Source organism: Chiloscyllium plagiosum, unplaced genomic scaffold (genome assembly GCF_037043375.1).
Source record: "Chiloscyllium plagiosum isolate Xiang-an unplaced genomic scaffold, Cpla_swu_hap1 HiC_scaffold_2, whole genome shotgun sequence".
Taxonomy (NCBI): Eukaryota; Metazoa; Chordata; class Chondrichthyes; order Orectolobiformes; family Hemiscylliidae; genus Chiloscyllium; species Chiloscyllium plagiosum.
In genome coordinates, this window is record NW_028270140.1 from 91,965,197 (window position 1) to 91,989,350 (window position 24,154).

Here is a 24,154-nt window from a genome sequence, read left to right on the forward strand (position 1 = left end):
ATGTTCCAGATATTATTCTTTACCTGTACCTGAATAAAAATGTAAACCCACCCCAAAAATACTTTTAGTCAACTCAGCAACAAGCTCAACAATCACTTAATTGGAGATAAGCAGATTTCTGGATACCTCAATTTTGAAAATTGAAAATCAATTTGCATTCCATATCTGTGGTGGCTCAGTGACCCCTGAGATGAATGTGATTTTCAATGTGAGGACACCCATGTTCAACCCGACATGCTACTAAAACATAGCCCCTGAACTCTCAAATTACATGAAGACCTAATCCTAGTGAAATTGTTGGGGATGTGCTTGCTAGTCACTTCTTTACTTGGCTAAGGTTTGCAGATTGGGATGTCCTTATCAGTATACTTCAGATAGGTATTTTCAACTACAGTGCACACTTCAGTTCCCACTTACATAGGAATTTGAGGAATCTCAGAAGAAGCATCACTGTTCCATTCAAATAAATTATGGCTGGCCTTATCTTAATTCCATTTTTGCTTTGATCCATATCACTCAAGACCCTTATCTAACAAAATTAAGAGATATGAAATATAGACGGGTAAACTAAGTTGAAGAACACATCTGATCAAATTGTATAGCAGAACAGGGTCAAGAAACCATGGATTACTCCTATTCCATTGATTAGGAATATCACCTGGAAGACAACACAAAGTATACTGCAGCATTGAGCCCTTTCCTTACGATAAAATGTCAACACTCACTCATAGTATCTATTATGCCAATAGGCAACTTTCCCTTCTCTTTTTCCTGTTGAAATTTGTTATCCCTCACCCATCTAACCTTGTCTGCCTAGAACTAGAATTATTCATGGGACCCTCTGAGCATGAGAGCAAGTTGTATATGCTAAATAATCAACCAACTATGCACATGGTCCAAAAAAATCTTTGAAGTAGCAAATTAAAATCTAAAGTTAATGAGAGCCAAATAAAAAGACTTACTGTCTTATTGTCATGTTCCAACCATTGAATCTGCAAATATTTCAAAATTTTGCAGCTGCAAAGCTTTAATTTATAATGTGAATCTATTTTGTAAGAGTTTATCACTGCACATCACCTCCCTGGCTTGAAATATGGAGAAGGACCCTGAGCAAGCCGGGTCCTTCAATAGATTGCAAAGTTTATTTAAGTTAGAACAATTCTGAGCAATATTTTGAGGCACCTCACCAACTCCTCAAGAGCAATTCAGGATAGAAAATAAGCACTAGCCTTAAACAAAAACAAATAAGCAGTTTTTCACCAATTTTCCAATAACATTGCAGCTATCCATTTGGGCAATAATTTTAAAAGAACCATGTGGAAGTTTCAAACAAATCCAAGACAAATGCAATTGGTTTGTCAATGTATAAGATGTATCTACAAATACTTTTTTCAAAACACTTTAATGATATTTGCAACTATTTATCTATCTTTTCTTGTTTAAGCAGTTGTACAAAGAAATGACACAAACATAAATGAAGACAAATAATATACAACATCCTTAGTGTATCACTTCGGATGTTAGCACTTTTAGTTCTCAACACTTGATCCTAACAACAGTTTCCAAAATGCACTGTGTAAAACTAGAGCAAAAACAGGAAATGTTACTTTATTGCCACATTTATGCAGCAGACAGCTGCTAATAGCTTCCTCTCTGACCACAGCCTCAGCTAAAAGCAAGACCAATTACACCGTTACCCAAAAGAACTGGTAATGAGTTGCAATTAATCACAGAAACAACTTACAGTATTTACAATATAAAGCTGATCGCTGGATTCCAACAGAAACGTTTAAATTTATAACTTTACATACATTCACATTCTTGATCAAACTATTAGCAGGAAAACTATAAATATTATTTGCTTATGTTTGCCACTGAAAAGTTTATTTCCATTAGTAATTATTTTTCAAAGTAGGTGAGATAGATAATGCCACTTGTTAACATAATTGTTTGAAGTTCATTATGTTTCAAGCAACATTTCATTTGCATCAGATAATAATAACATAAACACAGTCATGAATGGTAAATTCAACAGCTAATAGCAGAGAACATTTACATAAATTAGTGACTCAATGGGGAGTGGCATGGTGACACATTGGGGATGGGGGGCACGGTGGCTCAGTGCTTAGCACTGCTGCCTCAAAGCCCCAGGGACCTGAGTTTGATTCCACCCTTGGACGACTATCTGTGTAGAGTTTCCCAGTGTCTGCATGGGTCTCCTTCAGGTGCACCGATTTCCTCCCATAATCCAGGGATGTGCAGGTTAGGTAGACTAGCAGGGTTATGGGGTTGGGTAGGGAATGCGTCTGGGTGGGATGCTCTTTGAGGGTTGGTGTGGACTCAATGGGCTGAATGGCCAGCTTCCACACTGAAAGGATTCTATGATTTGAAAGCAATTGCCGGAAATATATGAATGTTAATAAGAAAGTCTGTATCTAATCTTGTTGGGGCATACTCTTCCACTACTTATATACCATCAGCCTGCATGTCTAACATCCAGTCATGGATGAAATGCAGCCTCTCCTGATTAAACACTGGGAAAACCAAAGCCACTATTCACACTACCACATCCAATTTCTCACCACCCAATCCCATAAATATAATCCTTTGCCAAAGGCTCCATTCTCTCATAGGTCCTATCTCAGGCTAAAAAAGAATGTTTACATTCTCTTTGTGATTGTGACCTGAAATATTTACTTCTTTTCCCTCCATGGATTATGTCTGACCGACTGACTATTTCAAGCATTATCTGTGTACTTTCAAATCTCTAGGTGTCCAAAATATTCTAATATTTGTTCCTATTTCTCACCCTCTATAAACTCTGGCTCACCCAAAACCTTAGTGCTTGTATCCTAACCTACCTCTGTCCAACTCATCTATTACTTCTGTTCTCAATGATGCACATCAATAGACAATAGGTGCAGAATTAGGCCATTTTGCCCTTCGAGTCTGCACCACCATTCAATATGATCATGGCTGATCATCCTTAATCAGTATCCTGTTCCTGCCTTATCTCTATAACCCTTGATTCCACTATCTTTGAAAGCTCTATCCAACTCTTTCTGAAATGAATCCAGAGACTGGGCCTCCACTGCCTTCTGGGGGATTCCACACAGCCACCACTCTCTGGGTGAAGAAATTTCTCCTCATCTCTGTCCTAAATGGTCTACCCCGTATTTTTAAGCTGTGTCCTCTGGTTCGGCACTCACCCATCAGCGGAAACATGTTTCCTGCCTCCAGAGTGTCCAATCCTTTAATAATCTTATATGTCTCAATCAGATCCCCTCTCAGTCTTCGAAACCCAAGGGTATACAAGCCCAGTCGCTCCAGTCTTTCAGCGTAAGGTAGTCCCACAATTCCAGGAATTGACCTCGTGAACCTACGCTGCACTCCCTCAATAGCCAGAATGTCTTTCCTCAAATTTGGAGACCATAACTGCACATAGTACTCCAGGTGTGATCTCACCAGGGCCCTGTGCAGCTGCAGAAGAACCTCTTTGCTTCTATACTCAATCCCTCTTGTTATGAAGGCCAGCATGCTATTAGCCTTCTTCACTACATCAGTGCCTGGTTCCCCCAAAAACTGTAACTTAAGATTCTCATCCTTTATTTAACTTCCTTTATGGCTTCTCCTCTCACTAGCTTTGTAAGCTTTTTATCTCCACTACCCTGAGAATTCTTCAATTCTAACATCCAAACCACATCTTCTGCCTTTGCCTTAGCACTAGCAATCCTGACTTCAACCTTTGAGATTATAAGCACGACATTCTCTCAACAAATTCCTCAGTTGTTTTCTCACCTTAAAGACCCTCATCAAAGGTTCCTGTTTTGTTATCCTTCCTAATATTTTCTTCTATATTTTGGTGGGATTTTTTTATAATTACCATGAAAGGCTTTGGCTGTAACATACCAGAAAACTTAAATAATTAGTACCTTATAGCCAAATTAAAACAAATTTGTAATCAACCCAGTTCACAAATCCAACCAGATGGAGGTACTGAAGGTAACTTTTAATTTTGGTGTCGGTGAAAAACTGGAAATATTAAAGAAAATTCAGAGTTAGTGTATAATATGCAGCTGAACTGATAAAATAGCATTCCACATACATTGAAGCTGATAGCTACCCTCAAAAGTAGCATAAAAACAAATTACCTCGCACAAAGGAAGATGGCTGTGGTTGTTGCAGATTAGTCACCTCAGTTCCAGGACTTTACTGCAGGAGATTCTCAGGGTACTGCCTAGGCTCAGCCATCTTTATTAATGGTCTTACTTCCATCATAAAGTCAAAAATGGGGATTTTCACCATCTTCCACAATGTTCATGTCTGTTTGTAGCTCCTCAGATACTGAGGCAGTCCACAGCCAAACGTATAAAGATCTGGAAAGTATCCAGGGTTGAAAAGTGTGACGCTGGAAAAGCACAGCAGGTCAGACAGCATCCGAGGAGCAGGAAAATTGACGTTTCAGGAATAAAGGGTTTATGCCCAAAAGGTAAATTCTCCTGCTCCTCGGATGCTGCCTGACCTGCTGTGCTTTAGCAGTACCACACCTTTCAACTCTGATCTCCAGCATGTGCAGTCTTCATTTTCTCCTGGAAAGTATCCAGGCTTGGTCTGATAAATGACGAGTAACATTCATGCCACACAAGTGCAAGGCATTGTCCATCTCCAACAAGAGAGTAGAGTGGGTTCTTTCTTGATTATATGTTTTTGGAGATACGTCTCTTGATTAAACTTAAAATATAAGCCATAACTATTAATTTTACCTGGGGCAGTGTTTGTAGAGGGATAAGACGGTGTTATTTTCTGGGTTTGTAGACTGTGAAGATGCAAAAATGGCCTTTAATAGAGTGATATGTACTTCACGTCAGATGTGGGAGTTTAAAGAGAGTTTAAGGGTTACTGCAGATTATATTTGCATAAATGCTGTTGGCTGCAAATCCTGTCAGATCGAATGGATCGGTTGGAGAGACAGTTAGAAGCAATGAGGAATTTGCAATAGCAACAGTATGTGATGGATGGCAGTTATAGGAAGGGAGGGGAAGTCTGAGATACAGTCACATAGATGGGTTAACTCCAGAAAAGGTGAGGTAGGCAGCTAGTGCAGGAGTCTTTTGTGGATAACCCATTGCAAACAGATATGCTATTTTGGAAAATGTAAGGGGTGATGAGTTCTCAGGGGAATGAAGCATGCACAGCCAAGTTTCTGATATTGAGACTGGCTCTAATGCAACGAGGGGTACGTCGGGTTCCAAGAGATCAATTGTATTAGGGGATGCTCTTGTCTGTGTTACGGACAGACGTTTCTGTGGCCAGCAGCGAAAAAGCAGAATGGTGCGTTGTTTCCCTGGTGCCAGGATCAAGGATGTCGCAGAGAGGGTGCAGAATGTTCTCACAGGGAAGAGGGGCCAGCAAGAGGTCATTGTCCACATTGGAACCAATGACATAGGAAGGGATAAGTTGAGATTCTGAAGGGAGATTACAGAGAGTTAGACAGAATTTAAAAAGGAGATCCTCGAGAATAGTAATATCTGGATTACTCCTGGTGCTACGAGCGAGTGAGGGCAGGAATACGAAGATAAAGCAGATGAATGTATGGCTGAGGAGCTGGTGTATGGGAGAAGGATTCACATTTTTGGATCATTGGGGTAAAAGTAACCTGTACAAGAAGGACGGACTGCACCTGAATTGGAAAGGGACTGGCAGGGAAATTTGCTGGAGCTGCTCGGGAGGATTTAAACTAGTAAGCTGGTGCGGGGGGACCCAGGGAGATAGTGAGGAAAGAGATCAATCTAAGACCGGTAAAGTTGAAAACAGAAGCGAGTCAAACAATCTGGGCAGGCAAGGACAAGGTAGGATTAATAAATTAAACTGCATTTATTTCAATGCAAGGGGCCTAACAGGGAAGGCAGATGAACTCAGGGCATAGTTAAGAACATGGGATGGGATATCATAGCAATTTACAGAAACATGGCTCAGGGATGGGCAGGACTGGCAGCTTAATGTTCCAGGATACAAATGCTCCATGAATGATAGAAAGGGAGGCAAGAGAGGAGGGGGAGTGGCATTTTTGATAAGGGATAGCATTACAGCTGTGCTGAGGGAGGATATTCCCAGAAATACATCCAGGGAAGTTATTTGGGTGGAACTGAGAAATAAGAAAGGGATGATCACCTTATTGGGATTGTATTATAGACCCCCTAATCGTCAGAGGGAAATTGAGAAACAAACTTGTAAGGAGATCTCAGCAATCTGTAAAAATAATGGGGTGGCTATGGTAGTGAATTTTAACTTTCCAAACATAGACTGGGACTGCCATAGTGTTAAGGGTTTAGATGGAGAGGAATTTGTTAAGTGTCTACAAGACAATTTTCTGATTCAGTATGTGGATGAACCTACTAGAGAAGGTGCAAAACTTGACCTACCCTTGGGAAATAAGGCAGGGCAGGTGACTGAGGTGTCAGTGGGGGAGCACTTTGGGCCAGTGACCATAATTCTATTGGATTTAAAATAATGATGGAAAAGGATAGACCAGATCTAAAAGTTGAACTTCTAAATTGGAGAAAGGCCAATTTTGACAGTATTAGGCAAGAACTTTCGAAACTGATTGGGGGCAGATGTTCGCAGGTAAAGGGACGGCTGGAAATGGGAAGCCTTCAGAAATGAGATAACAAGAATCCAGAGAAAGAATATTCCTGTTAGGGTGAAAGGAAAGACTGGTAGGTATAGGGAATGCTGGATTACTAAAGAAATTGGGGGCTTGGTTAAGAAAAAGAAGGAAGCATATGTAAGGTATAGACAGGATAGATCGAGTAAATCCTTAGAAGAGTATAAAGGAAGTAGGAGTATACTTAAGAGATAAATCAGGAGGGCAAAATGGGACATGAGATAGCTTTGGCAAATAGAATTAAGGAGAATCGAAAGAGTTTTTACAAATACATTAAGGACAAAAGGGTAACTAGGGAGGGAATAGGGCCCCTCAAAGATTAGCAAGGCAGCCTTTGTGTGGTGTCACAGAAAATGGGGGAGATACTAAATGAGTATTTTGCATCAGTATTTACAATGGAAAAGGATATGGAAGATATAGACTGTAGGGAAATAGATGGTGACATCTTGAAAAATGTCCATGTTACAGAGGAGGAAGTGCTGGATATCTTGAAACGGGTAAAGGTGGATAAATCCCCAGGACCTGATCAGGTGTACCCTAGAACTCTGTGGGAAGCTAGAGAAGTGAGTGCTGGGCCTCTTGCTGAGATATTTGTATCATCGATAGTCACAGATGAGGTGCTGGAAGACTGGAGGTTGGCTAATGTGGTACCACTGTTTAAAAAGGGTGGTAAGGACAAGCCAGGGAACTATAGACCAGTGAGCCTGACCTCGGTGGTGGGCAAATTGTTGGAGGGAATCCTGAGGGACAGGATGTACATGTATTTGGAAAGGCAAGGACTGATTAGGGATAGTCAACATGGCTTTGCGCATGGGAAATCATGTCTCACAAACTTGATTGAATTTTTTGAAAAAGTAACAAAGTGGATTAGTGAGGGCAGAGCAGTAGATGTGATCTATATGGACTTCAGTAAGGCGTTCAACAAGGTTCCCCATTGGAGACTGTTTAGCAAGGTTAGATCTCATGGAATACAGGGAGAACTAGCCATTTGGATACAGAACTGGCTCAAAGGTAGAAGATAGAGGGTGGTGGTGGAGGGTTGTTTTTCAGACTGGAGGCCTGTGACCAGTGGAGTGCCACAGGAATCGGTCTGGGTCGTCTAATTTTTGTGATTTACATAAATGATTTGGATGCGAGCGTAAGAGGTACAGTTACTAAGTTTGCAGATGACACCAAAATTGGAGGTGTAGTGGACAGCGAAGAAGGTTACCTCAGATTACAACAGGATCTTGACCAGATGGGCCAATGGGCTGGGAAGTGGCAGATGGAGTTTAATTTAGATAAATGCAGGGTGCTGCATTTTGGGAGGCAAATCCCACCAGGACTTATACACTTAATGGTAAGGTCCTAGGGAGTGTTACTGAACAAAGAGACCTTGGAGTGCAGGTTCATAGCTCCTTGAAAGTGGAGTCGCAGGTATGCTTTCCTTTATTGGTCAGAGTATTGAGTACAGGAGTTGGGAGGTCATGTTGTGGCTTTAAAGGACATTGGTTAGGCCAATGTTGGAATATTGCTTGCAATTCTGGTCTCCTTCCTAATAGAAAGATGTTGTGAAACTTGAAAAGGTTCAGAAAAGATTTACAAGGATGTTGCCAGGATTGGAGGATTTGAGCTATAGAAGAGGCTGAACAGGCTGGGGCTGTTTTCCCTGGAGCGTCAGAAACTGAGGGGTGACCTTATAAAGGTTTACAAAATTATGAGGGGCATGGATAGGGTAAATAGACAAAGTCTTTTCCCTGGTTTCGGGGAGTCCAGAACTAGAGGACATATAAGTTTAGGGTGAGAGGGGAAAGATATAAATGGAGCTAAGGGGCAACCTTTTCACACAGAGGGTTGTACGTGTATGGAATGAGCTGTCAGAGGAAGTGGTGGAGGCTGGTACAATTGCAACATTTAGGAGGCATTTGGATGGGTATATGAATAGGAAGGGTTTGGAGAGATATAGGCCGGGTGCTGACAGGTGGGACTAGATTGGGTTAGGATATCTGGTCGGCATGGATGGGTTGGGCCGGAGGGTCTGTTTCCATGCTGTACATCTCTATGACTCTATGACTCTAAGAGAGAAGCTAATCATCACACCTTGACATTTAATGGCATTACCATCGCTGAACACCCCATTGTCAAAGGTATGGAGGTTACCATTGACCAAAAATTGAATTGGACTTGCCATTGACATACTATGGCTGCAGCAGTGGGTAGCAGGTCAGAGACATGGAATCCTACATCAAGTAACTCATCTCCTGACTTCTCAAAGCTTGTTCTTGGATGGTGCAACGAGCAAGTGAGTAGGCAGTGCAAGAGTGCATGTAGGGTTAATTGTGTTAGGGGCTGGAATTGGTGACAGAAAGTGAGGGAAGAAGTTGCAGGTTAGAGTGTGAGTGATGATCCTTGGTGGGAGGTGAGTACAATAGCAGAGATAGAGTGAGTGTGAGGTATCAGAGAGAAGATAATGGCATTTACTTTGATGGAGTGGAAAAGAATATTGACCTTCTTTCTACAGAGCTATGATTCCTTCAGTTGGCAGAAACTGCTCTAACCCAGGTGGTAACCTCACACCAGACTGACATGACCTGGTACCATGCTTCCTCGGGAAGAGTAAGTCCCATAAACGCATCTGCCCATTCCAGCAGGACCTCCAGATCCCTGCTTGCAAAACTGTGTAACAAATTTCCCTGTCCACCACGTTCAGGGCAAATGTCAGGAACAATGGAGGGCAGTTCCAAACCTATAATGCTTGTTCAGGTGCACATGGGCTTTTAAAGATAGCAGGAATACCAGTCCTTTGGTAGACGCCCTTGGAATAGCAAGTTGTTCCGAGAACAGAGTATGTCAAGGTGGGGCTAAAATCGGATCTATGGCACAGAATGAAGCGAGGTAATTAGTTAATGAGATGGGTTTGATAAGGTATGGCGAGAAATCTCACTCAGTTTCCTCGCAAGAATAATTCCAAAATACTTGACGCACTCACACTTAAACAAAAAGTTCTTAAGAGTCAGCTCATAGCAGATGATGCAGGTGTATTCAAGCGGAGAGATTCTGTTCAACTGAAGTTGATACATAAGAACTGTTAAACCCCAACAGTCAGTATCGTGGAAAGATAAGGCCATTCAGTCTATCAAAACTGTGCCAGCTCTTTCATTGATCATTTCAGATAATCCCTAACAGTTTTCTCCTTCAAATATTGGAAAGGTTACTATTGAATCTGTATCCATCACCCTATTGTAAGTGCAATTCACATTTTAACCACTCGTTGTGAGAGATATACTCATTCATGTTCCTTCTAATTTTGTTTTGCCTTAAATTCGTGTCCTATGGCTATCACACCATACTTAATCTAAATATCTCATGATTTTGAACATCATATCTCAAATGGTTATCATAAATGACATATAGATGATATGCTCTTTAAAGAATAACCACATTTTCCTGAAAATAAGATGAACTATGAAAGCTACAGTAGTAGTTAACTGGACTCGTATTTAATGCAATATTCTTTGATCTTTTATGGTTAGGTATCGCTGGCAAGGTCATTGTTGCCCATTCCTAACTGCCCTTGGCCACCAGGTTTGCCAGGCTAGTTAGAGATCAGTTAAAAGTCAAGCACATTGTTATTTCATTGGTCTGAAACTGAATGTAGGCTAGACTGGGTAAAGTTGGTAGATTTCCTTTCCTAAAAGACATTACTGAAACAGATGTGTTTTCACAATAAAATTGACAATGATTTTCTGATCATCATTACGAGGCAAATCTTTAAATCCAGAGTTATTAATTGAACTTAAATTGAACCAGCTGCTATATTACTATTTCAACTATGTACCCAGGCCTCTGAGTTGTTCGGTTAGTGACATTATTACTACATCATCCTAATCTCTCATGATCAATCTGCTTAGAAATATTATAACATCTCCAGCATACATGAGATTTGAAACCAGACCTTTTATCTCCAGAAGCAGGGACATTGCCATACCAGCCCTTCAACTAATACTGAAATAAAATCAAGCCATGTATTCTGCCGAAACCCAGGATTGAACCATGTAATTATTACTTGTAATTGTTTTGTAAGTATCATTCATCATTGTTTCTAAATTATCAACCCCTCTTCTGATTATATGTTTTGATTTTTGTACAATCAGAAACAAGAAAATCAAAAATATTGAAGGTGTGCTATACGCAAAAGACTTTAAAATGTTGTGGACTGGAATGGTTATTTATATTAATTAAACAAGTTATATCAGAAATCTCTCAGCACATACTGATATGAAGTTGAAGGCATGGAATGTTTCTTTAAGAGAGAGTGAATGCTGTTCGGAACTGAGAGCTTACAAGAGCAGTCTCAGATTGTACTGGAGAATTGAAAATATGTAACATTTGACTGTGAAGTGGATACTTGAGTTGGTTGCTATTTTGACAACAAGTTGAATTTAACCAGCTTAAATTATGCCCCAGGATATGAAAATCCAATGGAGTTTGAATTTATTGTTTTGCCACCAATGAGACAATCTGATGTTGGGAATTTTAAAAAGGCAGACATTTTAAAAATCAGACAGAGCAACTACCATCGAGAGAAAGACCCAAGACATTGAAACATTCTCTATCAAAGATACCTTTTCATATAAACCATCTTCATAGTAAAAAGAAAGAAAACAACCCAGGGAGATCTTCAGCTGGAAACAGAAAGACACCGAAAATGACAACCCCACCTCGTTGACCCATTCTATGTTTTGTCTCACCAGTATAAAGGAGACCACATTGTAAGCGATGAACACAGTACACTTGATTAAAAGAAATACAAGCAAAATGCTGGTGTCTTTGGGATGTCAAGTGTTTGTTGATTTCAACACAGTGGGCTCAGTTTCTCCTTCTTACACTTCCATTTACATCTCTATTTCTCCTTCACCATCATTAGCATTACCTTTGTCTTTAGCTTTGGCCAGTCTCACAATCTGTTCCACTTGCTCCTCTACCCCCTCTGTCAACCAGATAAAAGCCACCATTTTCCAGCCACTTTCAGTTCTGAAGAAGTCATATTAGATTTGAATGGACAACTCCCTTTCTCTCTCCACAGATGTTGCCAGACCTGCTGAGTTTCTCCAGCACTTTCTACTTTTATTTGAGGAGTTATGGCCAAAGTAAAATCCAGGAGGAAAACTGTGCCTTTGCAACCACTACCTTCATACAGTGCAGAGATTTTCTCCACCTCAAGTAATTGGGATAACTGCAGCATGCCAGTGCATCAATTAAACAGATTTATGTGCATCGATCTTCTCAAGCATGGATAAATAGCTGATGCCAAGAATCAAAATCATACATCAGTTGTTCTGTAGAGGTTTCTGATCTTTTGTGAGGAGACCAAAGTCTAAAAGATTTGAAATTGGCCTGTTAGCATGAAGACTTTTCCAAAAAAAAATTCAAATATGTGCCTAATAGTATATTAGTTTGCTTTAGCTCCAAGTGAAACAGATTGACAATGAATCAGAGTCTATGGAAAGCAGGAAGTACCTGCCAAAGAGTTGGCTCAGCAATCTTTCTGTGGAGAGTTCTCAAAAGACAGCTTTCCAAGTAACGTAACTGTGCAAGTAAGGCATTGGAACATATATATATTTGTGAACATACTACAAGCTGTTAAGCTGGAAAAGAGGAACTATTATTTACGACTTGAAAATGGACCCAATAATGCTAGTGATAAAATCAAAAATTGAGAATACAAAACTTGTATTATTGATGTCCATTTGCAGTTGATCTGGATACTCTAGGTCCAATATTCCTCCAACCTAATTTAGACAGCCATTAACTCTATTTGAAATCTCAGGTACATACTTAATTATATAAAGGTGGGATGTGCAATGAAATACAGGTGGTATTTTCTTGCCATGTTGTTATCCTTATCAACTTTAAACCTTCTTCATCAAATAAGGTGTTAACAAAGTTTATATTATTAGTTCCAGTCCGAAGACTGTCTACTTGTTTACTTGCAACATCTCTGATTATCACACTTGTATTGTTTCAATGTGACAATGTAGCAAATGTCACTGCCAACAGAAGCCTAGAATATATTCCAATTTATTTTGGTGATGACACAATATCTCACAACCAGAACACTGTTCACGAGCACAAATTGAAATGTCGCGACTATAAATTTATGAATTAAGAACATTCATTAGATGGTAGATTACAATAAACTATTGCCACATTTGATTGGAACCAACTTCTTAAAATCAACTTTAGCACAATTAGATAGAGTTTAATAATTTGGCATAATACTTCTTGCAGTTAACACCACTCTCCTCGATGCTGAATGCTCTGTTACATCTTTCTCTTTGATGAATTCTATTTGTTCTGAGGTTGAAGTAATTGTCAGAGGCTTCCAGTATTTCTTCAGAAGTAGTGTTGTTTCTTGTACACTTGGCAAGTTAAAACATCATCAACTACACTGACCATAAACTATGAGATACAGAGGCAGATTTGGGCCATTCAGCCCATCGAGACTGCTCCACCATTAGATCAAAGTTTATATGTTTCTCAACTCCATTCTCCTGCCTTCTCTCTATAATATTTGATCCCCTTACATATCGAGAACCTATCTATCTCTGTCTTAAATACACTCAATCACCTGGCCTCTACATCCTTCCACACCAATGAGTTCCACAGATTCACTAACATCTGGCTGAAGAAATTCATCCCCATCTCAGCTCGAAAGTGTCACTCCTTTACTCTGAAACTGTGCCCTCAGGTCTTAGTCTGTCCTACTAGTGGAAATATCTTCTCCATGCCCAGTCAGTTTCAATGAGGTCCCACCCTCAACCACCCCTCATAAGCCTTTCAGCCTCAAGATCATTCTTGTAAACCTGCTCTGGGCACCTTCCAAGGCCAGTACATCCTGAGAAATGCGTCCAAAACTGCTCACAATATTCCAAATGCTGTCTGACTAGACCTTTTACAACTTCAACATCACATCCCTGTTCTTAGATTAGATTACTTACAGTGTGGAAACAGGCCCTTCGGCCCAACAAGTCCACACCGACCCGCCGAAGCGCAACCCACCCATACCCCTACATTTACCCCTTACCTAACACTACGGGCAATTTAGCATGGCCAATTCACCTGACCTGCACATCTTTGGACTGTGGGAGGAAACCGGAGCACCCGGAGGAAACCCACGCAGACAGGGGGAGAATGTGCAAACTCCACACAGTCAGTCGCCTGAGGCAGGAATTGAACCCAGGTCTCTGGCGCTGTGAGGCAGCAGTGCTAACCACTGTGCCACCGTGCGTTCTTGTATTCCATCCTCTCAAATGAATGCTAATACTGTATTTGCCTTCCAAACTGCCAACTGAACCTGCGTGTTAACCTTAAGTGAATCCTGAACTAAGACTGCTAAGACCCTTTGTGCTTCAGATTGCTAAAGCGTCATCACATTTAAAAAATAGTCTACATTTCTATTCTTTATACCAAAGTACACAACCTCATACTTACCCAAATTGTATTCCAACTGCCACTTCTTTGCCCAATCTCCTAGCCTGTCCAAGTCCTTTTGCAGCCTCCTTGCCTCCTAAACACTATGTCTGTCCACCTATCTTTGCATCATCTGCAAACTCAGCAACAATGGCCTCAGTTCCTTCACCCAGATTATTAACATACAACAGGAATAGTTGTGGACCCAACACTAATCATTGGCTGCCTTCCTGAAAAACACCTGTATGTCCCCACTCTCTGCCTTCTGTCAGTCAGTCAACCCTCTACCCATACCAATACCTTGCCCCAACACCATGGGCTCTTATCTTATTTATCAGCTTCCTGTGCACCACCTTGTCAAATGCCTTTTGGAAATCCAAACAGGTAGCATTCACTGACTCTCCTTTGTTTGACTTGCTTGTTAACTCCTCAAAGAATTCTAACAGATTTGTCAGGCCTGACCTCCTCTTGACAAAACCATGCTAACTCATTCCTATTTTACCATGCACTTCCAAGTACTCCGTAATCTTATCCTTAACAACAGACTCTAAAATCTTACCAATGATGAAGCCCAGTTAACCAGCCTATACCTTCCCATTGTCTGCCTCCTCCCTTCTTAAAAAGTACACCTGCAAGAATGTGGAACCGTACTTCCATTCAGAACACAGAGCTATCAGAGGAAGACAAACCACACCCGCTTTTCACAAGTATCAACTCACAGATTCTGAAATGTAAAGATCCTGACAGCTACTTTGACAGCTGCTGTCCAAGTGTAAGTTTATAAGGCAAGGGAGATGTTAGGCTGCTGGGAGGATGGGGTGCCAGATGGGCAGGGGGACACGTTTCCAGGTGGATAGGATGCCAATGATGCCAGGTGAGTACAGGGTAGGATGGCAGGAATGTAGGGTGCCTGCTGGGGAGGGCATAAGGTGCTTCAGTAGGATGACAAAATGGATAGGCTACCAAGTGGGTGGAAAGCCAAGTAAGCATGGTGTCAGGATATAAGGTGGCAAGGAAAGTGATGCAATGTTTAAGGTAGGTTGAGGTGGGTGGAAGAAATTAGGTATGGTGTGGTAACAGGAAAGGTGGGTTTTGGGTCTGACTGTGCTAGGGAGGAGAAGAAAATCAGGTCCTGGGGCTTTATGGAGACGCAAGGTTTGGGGCTGGAATGAACACAGTCGTCACGTTGGGTCAGTGGCAGGGAGGGAGGCTGTACGTGTTGAATCCCAAACAGGGATCAGTGGGGCATAAATAGTCTGGCAGAGGTGTAATTAGGGGTGTGTGAAGTATGTATCAGGCCAACTTAATAATGATGCAAGAATAATACTGGGTATTTTCCTGAGTAATTAAAACAAAAACAGAAATTTCTGGCCAAATTCAGCAGGTCTGACAACATCTGTGAGAAGAATGCAGAGTTAACATTTTGAGTTTGATGAATCATCATCAAAACTTCCTCAGTAATGACTTTAATTTCATCACAACCCTCCAAAGTTTAAATTGAGACAGAGGGTTCTAAGTGCAGATGAATTTTTTAATTGCATAAATATACTTCATTTTAAAACTCTATGTACATGCACAGTTATTGATGCATTTCTATACAGTCTTTGCACATGAATAACAAGCAAACATTGGAATTTGGCATTCCTTGCAGTTGAATAGAAAACCCACTGCATTTCTTACTTACCCAAGATTATGTTTACATATATTTGGGCATCGAGAGGGTCTGACAAAGGAATTGCACAATGGAAAATTGAATATCCCAGGTAATTCCTTCAGATTATGCTACAACGGAGACTCCACAGTGATCTCATGCACCTTTCCTATCGATGCTGGCTAGGATAATGACTGCATGACAAGTGGAAAAGCTGGACCATTAAACTAAGCAGTGTAAAAGAAATGGGTACTTTATAATTTGAGAATATAGATGTGGATGATAGGAAATAACTGCTAATTATTCAGCTTATTCAGGAGCTAGTTATTTAAATAATTAACAATTAAACCATTAGTCGGGGCATAAAAACTTGCAATTATCCATTTAACAAACAGTACTTTGTCCGTACTCTTCATGGTTCCAACAAGCAGAAATAATAGAAATACTAAAATAAAAATAGCTCTGTAATTTTGAATAATTAAATTAATTATTGGCATGGTAAATAACATCTTTCTTTTTCATCTGAAGTGAATACAATTCAGGTAATGAAACTCAGTGTAGATCTTGCAGTTTCAAATGTGAAATGTGTGACAAGTTTCACAATGAAAAACAAAGCCTGAATTTGCCCACTGTTGGATCAGCAGTAGGGCAGGAATATTTCTTGATAATATAAATCCTCCACGAATCTGTTAGAAATTCATCCAAGGGTGCTCATTTGCTGTGCAGTTTTGTGCACTAAGGTTATTCCTAATAGTTCTACGGCAACTTGGAAAGAATGAGACATTTAATTCTATGGCAATCTCTAACATGCTACAGTGAGTTAGATTCATGTTCATTCATGAAGACTCACCTGAAGGCAAGCTCTTGGCGCACATTCTAATTTTTCATCCTGAGACTTTTTTTGGCCGTTTTTTTAGTGGTGGTTTGCCATTGTCTTCCATTCTCAGTGGCAGGGCAAGAAAGTAGGTACCAAGTCTACCTAAGCAAGAAACTGAATCACCTGCTTTACTGGCATTATTTTGAACCAAAGACTAGCCATCAATTGAGCTAACTGGACCTATAGTGAGTTCAAGGTGAACATTTTTATTTGAACTAGGGAGAGAGTGGGATACTGGAGCAGGAAGTACCCTTAAAAGTATATATTCTCTGGATAGGGATGGTAGTCAATGGAACATCCACTACCTCAATAAGTTCCACACAATGCAGCGAAAGGTTCACTCAATGCACAAAAGTTGTGAAGGCAAACCATGGCACTCTTGACAATACACATTTTGCATCACTCATATAACCTTTACGCAACTCCTTTGTGTTTCATTTAGAAGTCAAGGCATCCACAATAGTACATGGCCACGACTTTGCAAATAGATCATTAAAGAAATTGAATGATGCTTTGAATATGTTTTGGGAACAATGAATAGGTAAAATAAGTGATCACTAATGTGATTTAGAATTCTTCTGAGGGATTTCAATTAAAACTTTGGACATTTTCCAGTATCTGTTACAATGTTAAATGTATGTCAGCCTGACAGGGTCAACATTAGCCATAAATGGTACAGAATAGCCTAACACTAAAGTAGCGTAACATGATTTTTATATTTTAAGTTTTAGGGATTGGCTATTTAGTAACTTAAAAAGCCATGGAGAGAAAATATTTGCTATGCATTATTACCTGTCCATTATCAATTAGCAACTGAAACAGAAAAACATAGAAGAAACTCGAATAGGTCATTCAATGCTTCGAGCCTGCTCCACCATTCATTCTGATCATCAAGCTCAATACCCTAATCTCGCCCTCCCCCATATCTTTTGATCCCTTTAGCCATACAGCGATATCCACCTCTTTCTTGAAAACAAGTTGTTTTAGCCTCAAACACTCTATGGTAGTGAATTCCACAGGCTCACCACTCTCTAGATTAATACATTTCTCTTCATTTCATAGAATCCCTACAGTACAGAAAGAGGCCATCTGGCCCATCAAATAAGCACTGATCCTCCAAACAGCATCCCACTCAGACACAACACACTATTCCATCCCCACATGAATCTTTTACTATGACTAACCCACCCAACCTGCACATCACTGGACACTACAGGGCAATTGTTTTAGCACGGCCAATCCATTTAACCCACATATCTTTGCACTGTGGGAAGAAACCGGAACACCTGGAGGAAACCCATTGGTAGAATGTGCAAACTCCACTTAGACAGTTGCCCAAAGCTGGAATTGAACCCAAGTCCCTGGCACTGTGAAGCAGCGGTGCTAACCAGTCTTAAATGGTTTAACCCTTTAATAATTAAATTATGACCTCAGTTTCTGGGCTCACACCTCTTTTGGGATGTCCTTCCTACATCTAACCTGTCCAGTCCTGTTAAAATTTTATAGGTTTCTATGGGATCCTCCCTCATTCTTCTATATACCAGTGAATACAATCCTAAACAATTCAATCTCTCCTCACAGTTCAGTCCTGCCATCCCAGGAATCAATCTGGTGCACTCCCTCTATAGCAAGAGCATTATTCTTCAGGTAAGTAGATCAAAACAAAGATCAATATTTCAGGCATGGCCTCACTAACGTGTTGTACAAGTGCAGCAACACATCCTTGATCCTGTACTCAAATCCTTTCACTATGAAGGCCAACATACAGTTTGCCTTCTTTACCACCTTCTATGCCTGCATACTGGTGCACAAGGTCATCCAGATCTTGTTGAAAATTCCTCTCTCTCAATTTACAGCCATTCAAATAATAATCTGCTTCCTTATTTTTGCTACTGAATTACAGAACCTCAAGGAGGTATCAAAAAAGAAAATAGATATTCAAACTGTAGCAGGAATGCATGGTGCATTAGAATGCTAAAAAATGAGGCAGATGACTCACGGCACTCATGAAAATTCTTCTTTGAATATTAACAAAGTTCTATGTATAATATCTCAAAAGAAGAGTTTTTTCCTCATTCTTCAAATCAAAGAGGTAAACCAATAAAAATACCAAGAGACCTGCAGCAAGTCAAGCACCAATGCTGGCTCATTATATCATTTATCTTCAAAAAGGATTAGTGAAGATAAAATATTATTGGAGGTTAGAAACCGGATCCATTATGTAGAGTTCAATCAAAAAGAGTGCCACTTTATTCAAAGATGATGAGAGAGGGATCAGACAGCCTGTCAGTTACTTTTGAAAGAAACTGACCACATGTCCATAGAAATATTCAACAATTGAAAAGAAGACACTTCTGTTGGCTCTATATCATTTTGAAATATAATCAACAACAATGAGGAAAAGTGTTATTTATACAGAAATTTTGAAATAATTTAGGATGAGCTTACGGTTGTTTTGGTGGAGCTTAATCCTCCAAATATACAATTTAAAAATCATTCTAGTACCTGTAAAAACATGTTGTAGCGGACACTTTAACAAGAGTATATATGAAGGAAACAGAGCTCTGAGATGCAAATGGAATAATGGAGTAAAGTATGATTGTCATGAAACTCATATCTGTCAATGTTATATTTCTATGAATATGACAAAGAAATAGTGGTTAAAAAGTGTTTATTGGAAAATTAAAATGCTTCTTAAAAATACATTTTCATTCTTCATTGTAGGAAAATGTGATGAAAAGTATGTAATTTACATATAAACATTCTCTTAAGCTTTCAAATTTTAAACCAATGGAAGTTGGGTGTTGATCTATTTACAAAAAGGGGTTTAAAAATTGACTGATTATATCTCTCCAGAACTATGATCTTATACTAGTTTGAGCCTTCTGGAGTTTCAATGGAAGTTTGTTTGTATTTTGAGGGTTTATGACAAGAGAGCAAAAATATTGAAAGACATTAGCTTGCCTTTGGAGTGAGAATAATCAAGGATTGAATTAAGCCTAGAAAAACTCAAAGGTTATAAAGGTTTTGAGCAATTCAAAGATGACCTGACTAGAGTCTGAGGCAGGTACAGACTCTCCTAGATAAATGAGATTATTCAAGAGCACTTAAGGAATAAGTTACCTCAAGAAAATAAAAATAAATCTATGTTAGGATTCAAGGGAAACACTTTCAGCTCAGGAAAAAGCTGTTAGGTCAAACCTACAGATTGGACAGGAAAGAAAATTTCTCTGGTTTAAGATTAACTGTAAAGTGATGGTGTTGGGAAGTAAATGGGATTTTGTTTCCCTATACATTTTTAAATAGTTCAAACTGTGATATATTTAGATAGCTTGGATGCATTCATGTTATTTTTATTTCTTTTGTGTAATAAACTTTTATTGCTAAAACCAAATCTGTAGCCTTATGTGTTTATGCTTTAGAGAAAGTCAGCCATGTTAAATTAAAACAAAATATATTTAACATGCCATATTTTATTTTGGGCTCTGGCTTATGTAGTGATATCATCTGCTGGGATCACAACAACAGACATGCCAACCTCAGTGTCTCATAAATATATGAACTCTTAAAAAGCAAGAAAAGTGGTACAAGACGGTAAGGAATAGGTACAGGAGTGGGTCATTCAAACCACCAATTTTGCTCCGTCATACAATAGGATTATGGCTGATTCGACATTCATCACACTCACTTTCCTGACCTTTCCCTAAAACCCTTGAATTCCCTACTGATCAAGAATCTATCCATCTCAGCCTTAAATACACACAGTAACTCTGGCCTCACAGTTCTAAAGTTCCAAAGATTCACAAGCCTCTTAGAGAAGAAATTCTGCCTCATCTTATTCTTAAATTGGCACTTCTTTATTCTCAAACTATTCTCTCTGCTCCAAGATTCTCCCATGAGGGGAAACATCCTCTCAACATTTACTCTGTCAAGCCCCTTAAGAATCCTGTATGTTACATTGAGATCACAACTCATTTTGCTAAATTCTAATTAGCAGAGCCCCAACCCATAACAATCAGAATGTGCCACATTTTACAATTGTAATTCAACATAGATTGCCTGTAATAAAACAAAGAGCTGTGGATGCTGTAAACCTGAAACAAAAGCAGAAAGTTTGGAGAAACTTAGCAGGTCTGACAGCATCTGTGGAGAGAAAACAGAATTAATGTCTTGAATTCAGTGACTATTCTTCAGAACTAGCCCGCTGAATTTCTATGTATATGTTGAACATAGATTGATTATTGGTTTATAAACCTCATTACAGGCTTATTTACTGTAACAGGAGAAAAAATTTACTGGAATATAGTTACCTGGTACTGTACCAATGGAAATTTTGTAATAACTGGACCTTCTGACAGCTTGACACCAGTTGTTGGTCACTTTCAATGCTACTTTCAAGTAACTATCAGTGAAACAGACAGCTCAATTTTTTTTTAATAAAGTCAGGAGCTTGATGTGTATTCTTCTCTTCCATGCACACATCAGTTGTGACCCTGATCAGAAACAACCAGAACAGTAACACTGATCCTGTTCATATCCTGTTCTTACTTATTAACTTCTGATAAAGAACTGTCCATTAACTGACATTTTTGGTTTACTGACATTAACTGCACTAGTACATGTCAGGTAATTGAAAATTTTCTGTAATGTGTTTGACAATGCTATACTTTTTTAAAAAAAATCTCATGTTATTCTCACACATGTTTAAGAAGGGCCTTCCACCACAGTCACTTGTGGCTGAAATAGGTGCCTCATGGCATGAAACTTAACTCTTAAGGGTTAATAAATTAATACATTCAACTACATTAATTTACAATGGGATAACTACTGTCAACTCCAAATTTGAGTTATTCATTTATCATTGTGACAGTTATATGAACATATGAATGATAACCGTACATAAAGACTCTCTGGCCCATCTAGCCTGTTCAGTGTGATTGTGATACCTAAGCAAAATTGACATTTGGATTCCCACTATCCCACTGAAAAGTTGTTGGAGAGTTCAGCACCGCTGCAGTGAGTTACCCTGCATGCATCTGATTATCATGGATGCATTACTTTGGCTCAGTGCAAGACTCCTGTCCTTGGAGGGGACCTGGGAGGAAAGTTCACCTTCAAGAATAGCTTGTTAGTCAGATGGTCGACAGACATCTGGTCTCAGCAGTGATCTTTGGAGATTAGCTGCAGTCCCTGCAAAGATCATCATTGCAATGGATGGCAGTTAAGCTGTGTTGGGATTTGACTGTGCCAGGCTAGGAGGCATGGTAAAAGGAATGAGGAAGATGGGTATGGGGTGCAAGGTGCATTGGTGGTGGGGAAACTGGGGAAGAATTCCAATGAGTTCAAGATGCCCGTAAAAGAGGAATCCCACCTTTCCACCAATAATCTGAAGAGTAGGACCTAGTAGGTTTTGGCTCTAATGTTGGCCCACCACTTGAACAGTCGAGATGGGCAGGAAAAAACTCCAAAATGACCAGTTGGGTTTCATTTGGTTCAAGTATGAAGAGTTACACAATGCCCTCTCTGCCATCCGCAGATTTTGCAACTGAAACAGTAGCAGTAGGGTGGTGGGAAGCAGGCAGCTGTAAAGATGTCTAACACCCATTTGCCTGTATGTCGATCTGTCTTAGACGTTTTTTTGGAAGGTGGGGAAGGTCAGTGTAAAGGTCTTCTTGAAATAAAGTTAACATAAAAAGGGCTAGGTCATTAGGAAAACAGATATTCAAAAAACAATATACTGCACTGTCCTTATACCAATTAAAAACAATCTGAATTGTTATTGAAATTACACTGAAAGTCCAAAACCATGGTGACTAAGCTAAGGGAGAACATTTAAACATTAAGAATAAGTGGGAACTGAGAAGTATAAGAGAAGAAATTTTCTTATTAGAAAATGTTTTGAAAGTAGAAAAGGTGAAGCAGACTCAACAGGGAGGGCAGTTATGGCTAAATGACGGGTCAACAACAGTGGAGAAGTGAAAAAGCAGTAAACTGTTTGGTGTGAGTGGAGTGAAGGAGCATACTGGAATTTGAAAATTAAGCCAATACTTTTAACTCAATTCCCTAGGGCTTTTGCCCAAGGTGAATGGGACACAGCAGAGGGAAGACATTAAAAGATGTTTACAGCTGTCATTTTCACTCTGCTCACCAGCACCTCCTCGCCGCCACTCAACAGTTACCAGTTTTTCCTTCATACCAAACTTTAACTTATCTCATTAAAAAGATCAAGAGCCAGCCTCAGGACCTTGCAAAGTTGCTGTCTGGAACAAAGACATAAATTAGTATGCTAAGGTAAAGTCATCCCAGTTCTGTAAAGGGCAGGATTGAAGAAGAAGGTGGTTGGGAGACTGTTATTTGGTGTGCTGGCAAGTTCCAATCTCTGGCCTATCTTGCCAGGGGCAGCATGAAAGTGCAAAGCAGTGTGGCAGCCAGTTTGCATGATATGGATGGACTGGGGATTGTGTTTTTCTTATGTAGAAGTCAAAACCCAGCAGGTGTCAAGAGGCAGTTTATGGGAGTCTGGCCAGGGGTTCTACAGGCCACTTTGAAGTACCTTTCCTGCTCTCCCTTAGGGGGCACAGAGATCACAGACCACTGTTGCAACCACAGACCATCGCGTGAGAGGGTTTCTCCTAAAATCTTCCACCCCAATACATTCTCATTTACTCATGAAACACTTTAATTAAAGGAAAAGTGTTGTAATTAATTTAAATTCTGAGAATATGACAACGTCAGGCTGTTTCTTAACCATTCTGTTGGACAGCTTTCCAAATTTTGGCACAAAACCCTGATGTTAGAAAGGGGGACTTTTCAGGATTGACAGCACTGGGCTTGTCATTGCTTTTTTCCATTGACTGACCTGACATGGTGTGATCTGCCTAGTTTCATTTCCTTTATTTAGATTTTGTCATAGTTTGATACAACTGGGTTGTTTGCCAGGTTATTTTTGAAATTATTTAAAAGTCAGCCACATTACTGTGTATTTTGAGGCACATGTCAGCCAGACTGGGTAAAGACAGCAGAGTTCACTCCTTAAAGAGCATTCATGAACCAGATGGGTTTTTACATCAATTCGTAGTCATCATTACTGAGAGTAGTTTTCGATTCAAGATTTGTCAATTGAATTGTCTCACGATCCTTTTGCCTCATTCTCACTAAATCTTTCATCCTACATTCTCCAAACCACCTGACATACCCATACTTGGTTACTCTCTTCTGGTGGTATTGTTTCAACATCCTCATACATTGCAGCCAATTTTTTTTTCCATCAGTCTGGGAGATCAGACAAACAATATTTTAACTATCTTTCTGAATACCTTCCATGGACCAGTGATGCTTGTTTTCACCCTACATAGGCAATAAAACCAATACTTCACCCACAATTAAAATATTTGGATTCTGCCATGTTTGCCCATCTACCCATCTCCTCATGATTGGGAATTCTAAGGTGTTCCTGAGCATTTTTTAGGCTCCCATAAGCTACACTTGAAACAAGGATACGTAATCTCAC

The 24,154-nt window shown here is 39.8% G+C and overlaps 1 protein-coding gene across 3 annotated transcripts in view; it reads right to left on the reverse strand.

Annotated features, from left to right (window-relative positions):
- LOC122560168 (calcium/calmodulin-dependent protein kinase type IV) overlaps positions 1-24,154 on the reverse strand; it is a 163,190-nt gene that overhangs the window by 110,622 nt on the left and 28,414 nt on the right. The gene's annotated exons all lie outside the window — the stretch shown is intronic.